This window comes from Lagenorhynchus albirostris, unplaced genomic scaffold (genome assembly GCF_949774975.1).
Source record: "Lagenorhynchus albirostris unplaced genomic scaffold, mLagAlb1.1 scaffold_238, whole genome shotgun sequence".
Lineage (NCBI taxonomy): Eukaryota > Metazoa > Chordata > Mammalia > Artiodactyla > Delphinidae > Lagenorhynchus > Lagenorhynchus albirostris.
This window is the reverse complement of record NW_026783627.1, coordinates 78484-90597: the sequence shown is the minus strand read 5'-3', so window position 1 is coordinate 90597 and position 12114 is coordinate 78484.

The following is a 12114-nucleotide window of genomic DNA, read 5'->3' as shown; positions in this document are numbered from 1 at the left end:
TTTCTCCTCCCTTTCACGACAAAGTTCTTGAAAGTGTTATCTACACTCCTGGTCTCCATCCTCCTCACCCAACTTACTCTTCAACCCCGCACCTAAGATCTGGCTTCTGCTCCCAGCTCTCCCTTACATTTCACCCACAATGGTCACCAGTAGCCTCTTGGGTGCTTCTCAGACCTATATTCCTGAACTTATCGGAAGCATTAGGCAATGTGGACAACTATTTTAAGCTCTCTGGCTTAAACAGCTACCCTTGTAGACCTCCCCACTTCCCACTCCTCCTTGTATCTTCCTCCCTTTGTTAATAGTACCCTCCATCCATTACCCAGGTACCCAAGCCAGAGAGCTGATAGCCATCCTGTCTTTTCCCTCACCTCCTACCTGTAGTCACCAAGTCCTGTTCACCCTTCCCCCAAGGTAGACCTAGAATCCCATCCCTTCTCCAGCCAAGTCCGGGTCACCTTCCCTCTCACCTGGATCACTGTACAGTGTCCTGACACCTCTCCCTACATATCTACCCCTGCCCCCTGCAATCCATCCTCCCCACAGAAGCAGCCAGACCAATCTTTCCAGAATGGTCATTTCACCTCTGGTCGCTCCTCTGATTTGCCACTGCCCTCAGGACAAAGTCAGCGCAGATTCACCTGATATGTGACCCAGTGGATCACTTTCTCTTTCCTAGAACAATGTTTCCACTTGGCTATCAAAACACACTCCGGATTTTTCTTCCACCTCCCTGGCTACTCCTTCGCATTCTTGTTTGCCGGATGCTTGCCTCTCTCCAATCACTTAATACTATTAAGTGTTTCAGGGCCCAGTCACTGGTCCTTTTCTTGCCTTGCTCTATACTCACTCCCTTGGTGAACCCACCCAGCCTCATGGCTTTAAATATACCTATGCTGGTCATTTGTATCTCAACCCCAGACTTCGTCCCTGAAATCCAGACTCAAATATGCAACTCCCTAGCCAACTCGGATCTCACTAGACACTCAAGTTTGCTTCCAAAGCCGAGCTCCCGACCTTCATGCCTACACTGTGCCCTGGCCCAGTCTTTCTCTTCTCAGTTAAGGACAATTCTATCCTTCCAGTGCTAAGGCCAAAAGCCTTAGAGTGGTCCTTGACTCTAATTTTTCTCTCACATCACACTCTATCCTTTAGCAAGACCTGTTTATACTCAAAATATAGCCAGTGAAATGATATGAGGTCTGGGATTCACTTCCGAATAATACAGGAGGGGAGATGTGGATGGAGATATCATTGAAACAAGATTGTCTGTAGGTTGGGACTTCCCTGGTGGTCCAGTGGTTAGGACTCTGTGCTTCTACTGCAGGGGGCATGGGTTCAATCCCTGGTTGGGGAACTAAGATCCCGCATGCCGGGTGGCCAATAAAAATTAAAATGGGCAGAAGACCTGAATAAACATTTAAAAAACTGTCTACAGGTTGATAATTGTTGAAGATGGGGGATGGTACGTGGAGGTTCATTGTATTATTCTACTTTTGTTCATGTTTGAAATTTTCCATAATAAGAAAATTGAATCATACCACATCTCCCTACCTTTCACTGCTACCATTCTGATCCAAGGCGCCACATCTCTTGTCTGGACTGTTGTAGTAGCTTCTTAACTGAATTCCTGCTTCTGCTCTCACCTCCACTCCCCACCCTCTGCTTTTAATCCAATCTTCCCACGAACAGCCAGTGTGATACCGTTAAAATGAAAGTCCATCCATGTCCCTCTTCTGCTTGGAACTCCCCAGTGGCTCCCCATTTCAATCAGAGTAAAAGCCAAAGTCTTAGTAGTCTTCAAGATCCTACACAATTTGCCCCCTACCCTTGTACTCAAACCTCATCCCCTCCCACTCTCCCCCTTTGATCATTCCATTCCAGTCACACTGCTATTCCTCAATCCCACCAGGCATACTGCTGCCACAGGGCCTTTGCACTTGCTGTTCCTTCTCCCATTCTTCTTTAATTGTTTTTATTTATTTTATTGTTTTTAAATTTTTGGCTGAGCCGGGTCTCAGTCGCGGCACACGGGATATTTCGTTGCGGCGTGTGGACTTCTTAGTTGCCGCATACAGACTCTTAGCTGCGGCATGCATGTGGAATTTAGTTCCCTGATCGGGGATCGAACCTGGGCCCCCTGCATTGGGAGAGTGGAGTCTTACCCACTGGACCACCAGGGAAGTCCCACTTTCTCTCATTCTTCCCTCTGACATACATACCGCTCACTCTTCGCCTCCTTCATGTCTTTGCTCAAATGTCTCCTTTTCAGACCTTCGCTAGCCACCTTTCTTGAGACGGAAACCCTGAACATTACCAATTCTCACCCCCCCACACACACGTAGTCAGTACCTTTTAACCTCTTTCCCTGCTTTATTTTCCTGATTAGCGCTTATCACCGTCTTAATTATTATAATGTTACTTATTTATCCTGTTTATTATCTGTCTCCACCATTAGAGTGTTAGCTCTCTGCAGTCCGAGAATTTTGCCTATTCACTGCTGTATCCCCAGGACACCTGCCTGGCACATAGCGGGCACTCAACAAATGTTTGTTGAATGAATGAATGAATGGCATTCCGAGTTTCAACCCCTGCCCACCTGTCCAGGCACAGCTCTCCCCTCTCCCCTCCCTGCCCTCCATGCCAACGTGGATCTGACAGCCGAGTCCTGGCACATGGCAGGATGATTCACACTTCTCGGCCTTATCCTGTCTTGTGCCCTCTGTCTCGTGGCCGCATTCCCAGTCTTTTCAGACTCATCTCAAGCAGGTGTTCACTGACACCACAGGTGACCCCAAAGAAACTCTTCTGCCTGAATTTCCACCAAGTTTCTGTGCCCTCTTTTCTCCTAGTACACAGGACACTGGACTCTCTGTGTCTCCTCTGTCTCCCCCACTGCTCTGGGAGCCCCTGGGGCAGGAACCACGTCTCACATTGTCTTCTTCGCACAATGTCTGGCACCCAGCCAGCACTCAATAGATGTACAGTGAACGAATAACAATACTTGCATTTACTTAATGTTTTCTCTGCTAAGTGTTCTCTTGCTTAATCCACACAACCTATGGGGTAGGTATTATTCTTAAACCCATTTTAAGGATTATTTCTGTGAGAGTCAGAGAGGTTAAGAGTCCGGCAAAGGGCAGACTGGAATTCCAGAGTTTGTTCTGCGGAACCCTAGAATTCCCACTGTTCAGCCCAACCTCCAGCGAGTGCCTGCTCTTACTGAGCCTGTTTTGGGTGACAAGCTTGTGGGGATGGGATTGGTGGATACCATCCAACTCCCATCTCCTGGGGGAGTTGCTTTTCCCAGGGCCATCCTCAAGCCAGTTTCAGTTTCCAAGTTGTAAAAGGGAAACTAAGAGGTGAGAAAGGAAACCTACAGCAGAAAGGGTGACTAAAAGCCCCACCTGTTAAGGTGGTTTCACCCAGTGTCCCTCGGTACCCCAGCTGCAGTGAATGGCCTCCAGGAAGAGGATCCCCTGGTCAGCCAGACACCCCTTGTTTCCTCTCCACTCTGGTCCTTTGTTCCACAGGGTGCTGGAGGTCAGCTGAGGAGGAGTCCCCTTAAAGAAGAGTGTGTGTGCCAGGAGCTGGGTAGGTGTGTGGGTATAGAGCTAGCCACCAGTGGTACTCTCAAGACAGAGATGGCAGTGCCCCCGGAGCTCTTTGTCACCCCAGCTTCCAGGCTGAACTCCTTCGTGGCTCACTGCCTGCATCCCAGCCAGAAGTGGAAAAAAGAGGTGTTGGAGACTGTGCAGACCGTGGAGCAGTTCCTGAGGGAGCAGAGCTTCCAGGGGGAGCAAGGGCTGGACCAGGAATCGGGGGTGCTGAAGGTGGTCAAGGTGAGACTGGTTCTCTCCATCCCCAGGCCAGGGCTGGGCAAAATGCAGCTTGTGGGTCTACATCCCTGAGGATGCTGGGACCTGTTGCCTCATTATCTCTAGCCCATGCTACTGACATCTCAAGACACTCCATCCCAATGCACTGCTGCCTTGAGCAGAGCAAGTCCAGTAAGGAAGCTAATAATAATAGTGTACTTTTTAGGATGCACTAGCCTAACCCCTTAACATGTATTATGTCTAATTTGTGTACCCTGTGAGGTATGTACTATTCTTTTCCCATTTTACAGATGAGCAGAATGGAAACTCAGTGATTTAAGATCCATAATGACCAAATGCAATGCAAGGTCTCTGATTGGATCTTGGTGTGAATGGACCATCTGTAAAATATAATTTGGGAACAATTGGGGAAATTTCAATATGGCCAGAATATTAAATAATATATATATATAAGGGAATTGTTTTTTTAATATATATTTACTTTATTTATTTATTTTCTTGGCTGCGTCAGGTCTTAGTTGTGGCAATGTGGGATCTTTCGTGGCAGCGTGCGGGCTCGGGCTTCTCTCTAGCTGTGGCGTGAGGGTTTTCTCTCCCTAGTTGTGGCGCGTGGGTTCCAGGGTGTGTGGGCTTTGTAGTTTGCGGCACACGGGCTCTCTAGTTGAGGCGTGGGAGCTCAGTAGTTGTGGCACGTGGGCTTAGTTGCTCTGCAGCATGTGGGATCTTCGTTCCCTGACCAGGGATCGAACCCGAGTTCCCTGCATTGGAAGGTGGATTCTTTACCACCGGACCACCAGGGAAGTCCCAGGGAACTGTTTTTTTGAGGCGTAATAGTTTTGTGATTATGGGGGAAAATGTTCTCTTTTGTTGGACACAAATGCTGAAGTATTTAGAGACGATGGTACTTAGCGTTTGTAATTTACTTTAAAGTGGCTTAGTTGAAGCAAATATGGCAGAGTTTAGACTTGTTGAATCTGGGCGGATGTATAAGTGTTCATTGTATTCTCTTTCTATTTTTCTGTTTAAAATTTTTGATAATGGAAATTTTTTTTTAATGGAAGCTCAGAGAGTGAGGTCACTTGCCCAAGGTCACACAGCTAGTGGTGAAGCTGGGATTTCACCCAGGATCTATCTTACTCTGCTCCAGGCTGCCCTCACTGAGCTTTTTTCCCCCAAGCCCTTCCTGCAGCTGCATCATGTCACCTCCTGTCCTAGCTAGGATAATAATGCAAGAGGGTCAAAACTAGAAAGGTGTGATGAGAAAAACAACTTTGAGGAAAAAATTTTGTTTTTCTGAGTGGCTGCCTAGGCATTTTACAGTATGGTGACCCTACTAACACCAAAAGTTCAGAGTCTGGACTTTTAGATAGGTTTAGGGTATCCCCACAGGTTCCTGCTTTGCCTTCCCCGGTGGAACCTTTTAATATAACCACTGAGTGGGCTTCCCTGGTGGTCCAGTCGTTAAGACTCTGAGCTTCCACTGCAGCGGGCATGGGTTCGACCCCTGGTCAGGGAAGTTCTGCATGCCACACTGTGTGGCCAAAAAACATAAATAAATAAAATTTTTTAAAAATTTAGAGCTAAGTGGGTTTTAAATAAAATTTTTTAACGTAAATTGATACAGCCACTATGGAGAACAGTATGGAGGTTCCTTAAAAAACTACAGATAGAACTACCATACGACCCAGCAATCCCACTACTGGGCATATACCCTGAGAAAACCATAATTCAAAAAGAGTCATGTACCAAAATGTTCATTGCAGCTCTATTTACAATAGCCAAGACATGGAAGCAACCTAAGTGTCCATCAACAGATGAATGGATAAAGAAGATGTGGCACATATATACAATGGAATATTACTCAGCCATAAAAAGAAACGAAATTGAGTTATTTGTAGTGAGGTGGATGGACCTAGAGTCTGTCATACAGAGTGAAGTAAGTCAGAAAGAGAAAAACAAATACCGTATGCTAACACATATATATGGAATCTAAGGGGAAAAAAAAGACGGTCATGAAGAACGTAGGGGTAAGACAGGAATAAAGACACAAACCTACTAGAGAATGGACTTGAGGATATAGGGAGGGGGAAGAGTAAGCTGTGACAAAGTGAGAGAGTGGCATGGACGTATATACACTACCAAACGTAAAATAGCTAGTGGGAAGCAGCCGCATAGCACAGGGAGATCAGCTCGGGGCTTTGTGACCATCTAGAGGGGTGGGATAGGGAGGGTGGGAGGGAGACGCAAAAGAGAAGAGATATGGGAACATATGTATATGTGTAACTGATTCACTTTGTTATTAAGCAGAAACTAACACACCATTGTAAAGCAATTATACTCCAATAAAGATGTTAAAAAAAAATAACCACTTAGAGTTAAGCCTGTGAAAAGTTAGTAGCTTCTGCCCCAATCACCTTGTAAGGACTAGGTGCTTGCTACCCCGCTCTAGCTCCTGCTGGCTTGTGACCTGGGGTGGAAGACTGCCCTTCCCCCGGCTCACTGTGTCCCTTTGCTTCTGGGATATATAAGTAATAAATCATTTTTTTTATTTTTTAAATTAATTTTTGTTGGAGCATAGCTGCTTTACAATGTTGTGTTAGTCTCTGCTGTACAGCAAAGTGAATCAGTTACACGTATACATATACCCCTCCTTTTTAGATTTCTTTCTCACTTAGGTCACCACAGAGCATTGAGTAGAGTTCCCTGTGCTATACAGTAGGTTCTCATTAGTTATCTATTTTTGAAAGTAATAAATCTTATGACTCTACTCCCTTTGTATGGGTGTATTGAAACTGCACCTTTCCTCCAAATGACCCCGGGGGTTTCATTTCCCCACAGAGGGAGTTTGGATGCTGAGGGAGCTACCTGCCCACACTGTGTGGGCGGCTTGTGCCCCCGGCCAACGAGAAATGAACACTTTATTTGGGCTTTAAACTCTCCCCCAACCCCTGAAAATCTGGAAAGCTGTGCTGGTCCACAAGAGTGAATGCTTGTCCTTGGGTTTGAATAGGTTTGAACTGAAGCAAGTCATGAAGCCTGTTCTAGAACGCTCTTCCCTCTCTGCCTATATCTTACCACTGGAAAAGGTGGGAAGGGCAGCACAGGCACAGCCTTCAGCGGGATGTGCTCTGTGCCATTCCCAGCCCTCTCACATAGGGCAGAAACGCCCCGCCCCTGCCAATTCCTGAGTTAAAGCCCTCACCTCTAATGTGACTGTATGAGGAAATAGGGTCTTTAAGGAGGTAATTAAGGTTAAATAAAGTCATAATGGTGAAGCCCTAATCAGACTGGACTCGTGTTCTTATAAGAAGATAGAGACATCAGCGGCCTCTCTCTGTCCATGCACACACACAGGTAAGACCATGTGAGGACTCAGTGAGAAGGCAGCTGTCTGCAAGCCAGGAAGAGAGGCCTCAGAAGAAAGCAACTCTGCTGGCATCTTGATTTTAGACTGCAGAATTCCAGAACTGCGAGAAAGGAAATTTCTGTTGTTTAAGCCTCCAGTCTCTAGTATTCTATTATGGCAGCCCAAACAGACTAATGCACCATTTTATGTTGGCTTTTTTCCCCTATAACAGTAGACTAGCATCCTGGTCCCCAGGCCATTTTGGTTCAGTTAAATTCTTAAAGTAGCACTTACATCTTACCTCACACTGAAATAAATCCTTTTGTAGCACGTGAGTGGCACAGAGTGGAGCTTAAAAGATTTGGTGGGCCATCAGGCTCTCTCTAACCCACCCCTCGAACCTGTCTTATAGCATCTTCTTTGCTTCCCAGTCCAAACCCTGTGTTCCAGTCTTTTCCCTGTCCCCCATTTATAGTGCCCACTCCTTCCTTGCCCAGTTGGAATTTTCTCTAGCTTCCATGCCGACTGCCCAAACCCCATCTCTTCTTCAGGGTCATCCTAAGCCTTACATCTTTGGGGCCTCTTCTCAACCTTCCAGCCAACCTCTGCATCACTCTGGTACTTCCTGCCTTTGCAGAAATTTAACAGAAAGAGAGGAGGGGATTGGAGGTACTGTGCCTAAGATCTCAGGTGGATGAGATTCTTCCCTGCAAGCCAAGTGTCCGGCTGTAAACAATACCTTCAGGGCCTAAACAGTGAATAGAGGGATAGAAATTGACTTGACTTTGGTGTATGTATGTGTTTATACCCATATATGTGAAGTCTGTGCTCTTGGAGTAGAGCCCCATTCATTTAGAGAAAAAAGAGCCTGCTCCAAATTCCCCATCTGGAACTAGCAATTTGTCCTTAATGAGGCACATGTATAACACAGGTTATAGATTAAGACTGACCTGAAGAGAGCACACTGACTTTCGTCTAAGCACCTCACACGTCAAAGACAGCTAGACGTGGAAGAAACCAAGAAATCAAGTGTAGGATTTCCCAAACTGCAGTCAGTTACTAGCCACATTAATAACTTTTTTAAACCTTATTCACATTGCATCAAAGGGATGCTTTGATGCACTGCTGAGGTCTTCTCAGCAAAGCTCACGGGAATTTGGTATATGAGGATCCACAATAGCGATCCATTTCATCGGTGTCAACCTTTCTGGACAGTTTGGGTGGAAAGGACAATTCCTGAAGGTGCGATACCTTCACCGCATGTACTAGCATTGGGTCTTGCTTGTGTGTGTGTCACCGACTTCAGCCTTGCTGTAGCAATAATAGCTAAGATACTGTAGAGCTGAGAGGCTATTTAAGTATTTATAGATATATACATAAGATAAAAGCACCTAACTTTTTTCTACCTATTGCTTACTTTCCACAGTGGTGTACACACCACACTTTAGGAAACAGTGATGTTGTCCAATTTGTCTTCTCATTTGAAGATGAGAAATGAAGGTCTGGAGACCTTTCATTTCTCAAGGTCATTCGAGTGTTTAAGGGCAGGATGCTGGGGTTCCTGACTTCCAGGGAACCTAACTTTTCTCTGAAATTATACTGCCCCTTAATCTCTTAGCAGTACATAAAACAAATATTGGTGACCTCGTGACATGCCAGCCCTTGGGTGAAATGGAGATCTGTGACTGGCTCTCAAACTTTTAAGAAATGGGAGTCTAGGAAAAAAAACCCAAAACAGTCATGCAAAGACTCACTGGGCTGGAAGGGGAGCCTGTGGTCGTCTATCTCAGTGCTGGGCTGAACCCTGGATCGTCCAAGGAGGGTCTTGGAGGCCTCTCTGGAGGCCAAGAAGTCAAGGCATAAGGGGGAATCAGGCAGGTTTGCTTCTGTGTCTTCATGTTATTTTCATGTAAGATAGCACTGAAAATTTCAAAAGTAACACTGGAAATGTTCTGTGCTTGTCCATTTTCATCGTATAGATAATGACATGAAGGCTCAAAGGGGGATCGTGTTTTGCTAGTTAATAACAGACAATATTCCTCATCCAGCATTCCTATAGCTTAAAAAAGCAATAGAGGCAAGTGGGTCCATGAACGTGGGTTTTGTGGTCATGCAGATTTGAACTTGCATCCCAGCAGGGCTTGAATGGAGTTTTTCTCTCCAAATTAGGCAAATTGTTTCTCCAAGGCTCATGGAGTGGTCAGTGTTGTTATAGGGGAGTGAGGTAAAAGCATTTTCCTCACCATATCCTGCCCCAGACATGTTATCTGAAAGGAAGGAAAGAAGGGAAAATGGGAGGGATATATGGAGAAAGAGGGAGGAAACTAAGGTGGCAGAGAACATTCCTAAAAGTCCTCCATGTTACTTCTGCTGTGCTTCCACACGCTCCTTGGGACCTCGCTTGCCAACAGAAATGTTGATTAAGCACTCTGGTTCTTATGTACGTTCTGCATTGGGAACACTTATAGTTAGGTTTCAGGGCTCTGAACTCTCCAAACTGGGGAACTTGTCATTAAAAGGTCCTTTTAAAAAGCACAAGTGCCCCAAAGTTTAATGGCATTAGATTTTGGCAATGATTTCTTGAATATGACACCGAAGGCACAGGCAACAAAAGGAAAATAGAGAAATTGACTTCATGAAAATGTTTAAAAATCTGTGCATCCAGACCCTATCAACAGAGGAAAAGGGCAATCGCAGAATGAGAGGAGATGTTTGGAAATCACATATCTGATAAGGGATTAATATCTAGAGTGTACAGAGAACTCCTAAAACTCAACCACAAAGCAAACAACCTGGGTAAAAAATGGGCAAAGGACTTGATTAGACATTTCTGCTAAGAAGATACATAAATGGCCCATAAACACCTCAAAAGACGCTCAGCATCAGCGATCATTAGGAAAATGCAAGTCAAGACTACAGTGAGACACCACCTTACACACATTAGGGTGGCTACTGTGAAAAGAAAAAATAACAAGGGTTAATGAGGATGTAGGAAATTGGAGCCCTGTGCACTACTGGTGAGAATGTAAAATGGTACAGCCATTGTGCAAAATATCATGGTGGTTTCTCAAAATTAAAAGTAAGATTACCATATGGTCCAGTTCCACGTCTGGGTATATACCCAACATAACTGAAAGCAGGTTTTGCAAGATACTTTGTATACCTATGTTCATAGCAGCATTGTTCACAATAACTAAAATGTGGAAGCAACCCAACTGCCCACTGACAGATGAATAGATAAGCAAAACGGGATGTATACACAACAGAATATTATTCAGCCTTAAAGAGGAAGTTCTGACACAGGCTACAACATGGATGAATCTTGAGGACATGATGCTAACCTACCAGTCACAGAAAGACAAATGCTCTCGATTCCACTTGTATGAGGCACCTAGAGTGGTCAAGTTCATACGGACAGAAAGTCGAATGGTGGGTGCCAGGGGCTGGGGGTAGCGGTTGCTGGAGGGCAGAGAGTTCCAGTTTTTCCAGAAGAAAAGAGTTCTGGAGATTGGCTGCCGCACAACGTGAATCTCCTGAACGTTTCTAAACTCTACACTCATAAGTGATACGATGATACAATTTTATGTGCATTTCACTACAATTAAAAACCAAACATGGACTTCCCTGGTGGCACAGTGGTTAAGAATCCGCCTGCCAATGCTGGGGACACGGGTTCGAGCCCTGGTCCGGGAAGATCCCACATGCCGTGGAACAACTAAGCCCGTATGCCACAACTACTGAGCCTGCACTCTAGAGCCTGCGAGCCACAGCTACTGAAGCCCGTGTGCCACAACTACTGAAGTGCATGCACCTAGAGCCCGTGCTCCGCAACAAGAGAAGCCACCACAGTGAGAAGCCCACACACTGCAACGAGGAGTAGCCCCCGCTCGCCGCAACTAGAGAAAGCCCGCGCACAGCAACAAAGACCTAAAGCAGCCAAAAATAAATTAATTAATTAATTTAAAAATTAATTTAAAAAATTATTAAAAAAATAAAACACCAAACACAAGTGGCCCTCGGAGACACAGTAAATATTTTTGCCATTCACAGTTCAGAGCTGCCTCATTGTCAGGGTGCTAGTCTTCAGTCAACTAGCTGAGAACTGGTACGGAGGGGATGGGAACTTCCATGAAAGAGCTTCTGAAGCTAAGTAGCCTGGTCCATTGCCTAATTTCTTCAACGAATATCTGAGTGCTTGCTGGAGCCGGGCACTGTACTTGGTCCTCGAGATAGACAGCTGTGAAAAAATTATACAGAGAGCCTTGCAATCTGGGAGTGAGAGGTGGGGTAGGGAAGGACCCGCAAATGAAAGCATGGAAGTTTTTAGCATGTTACCAGATGATGCAGGTTACGGGAACAATAAAGCATCAAAGGGAAAGAGGGCTACCCTAATTAGAAGGGGACATGTGGACAGACCGGAGAGAGCAGCCCCTGTAGATACGGAGAGAAAGAACATTCTAGGCAGAGAGAATAGTAAGTGCAGGAGGCTATGGGGAGGGAGCTGCTAGGAACAGCCAGGGACAGCTCACCAGTGTCTCTGGAAGGGCTTGAGGGAAGGGGAGGGACGGTGTGTGTGTGTGCGCACGCGCGCGTGCGTGCATGTGTGTGTGTGTGTGTGTGTGTGTGAGAGAGAGAGAGAGAGAGAGAGAGAGAGACAGACAGACAGACAGACAGACAGAGACAGAGGGCGGGGATGGGGAGGGGGAGAGAGGGAGAAGACTGCTTTTATTCGAATCCAGATGGGAGCCTCTGAAGGGTTTTGAGCTCTGAGCAACACGATCTGACTTGGGACTTACCAGGATCACCGTGACCACTGTACCTAGAACGGATTGAATGGGAGGGGGCAAAGCAGAAAAACGCATTTGAAAGGGGTGCACAGAAGGGGAGAGCAGGGCTGGTGGGACCTGAGGGGAGAGGTTTTCTGTCTCT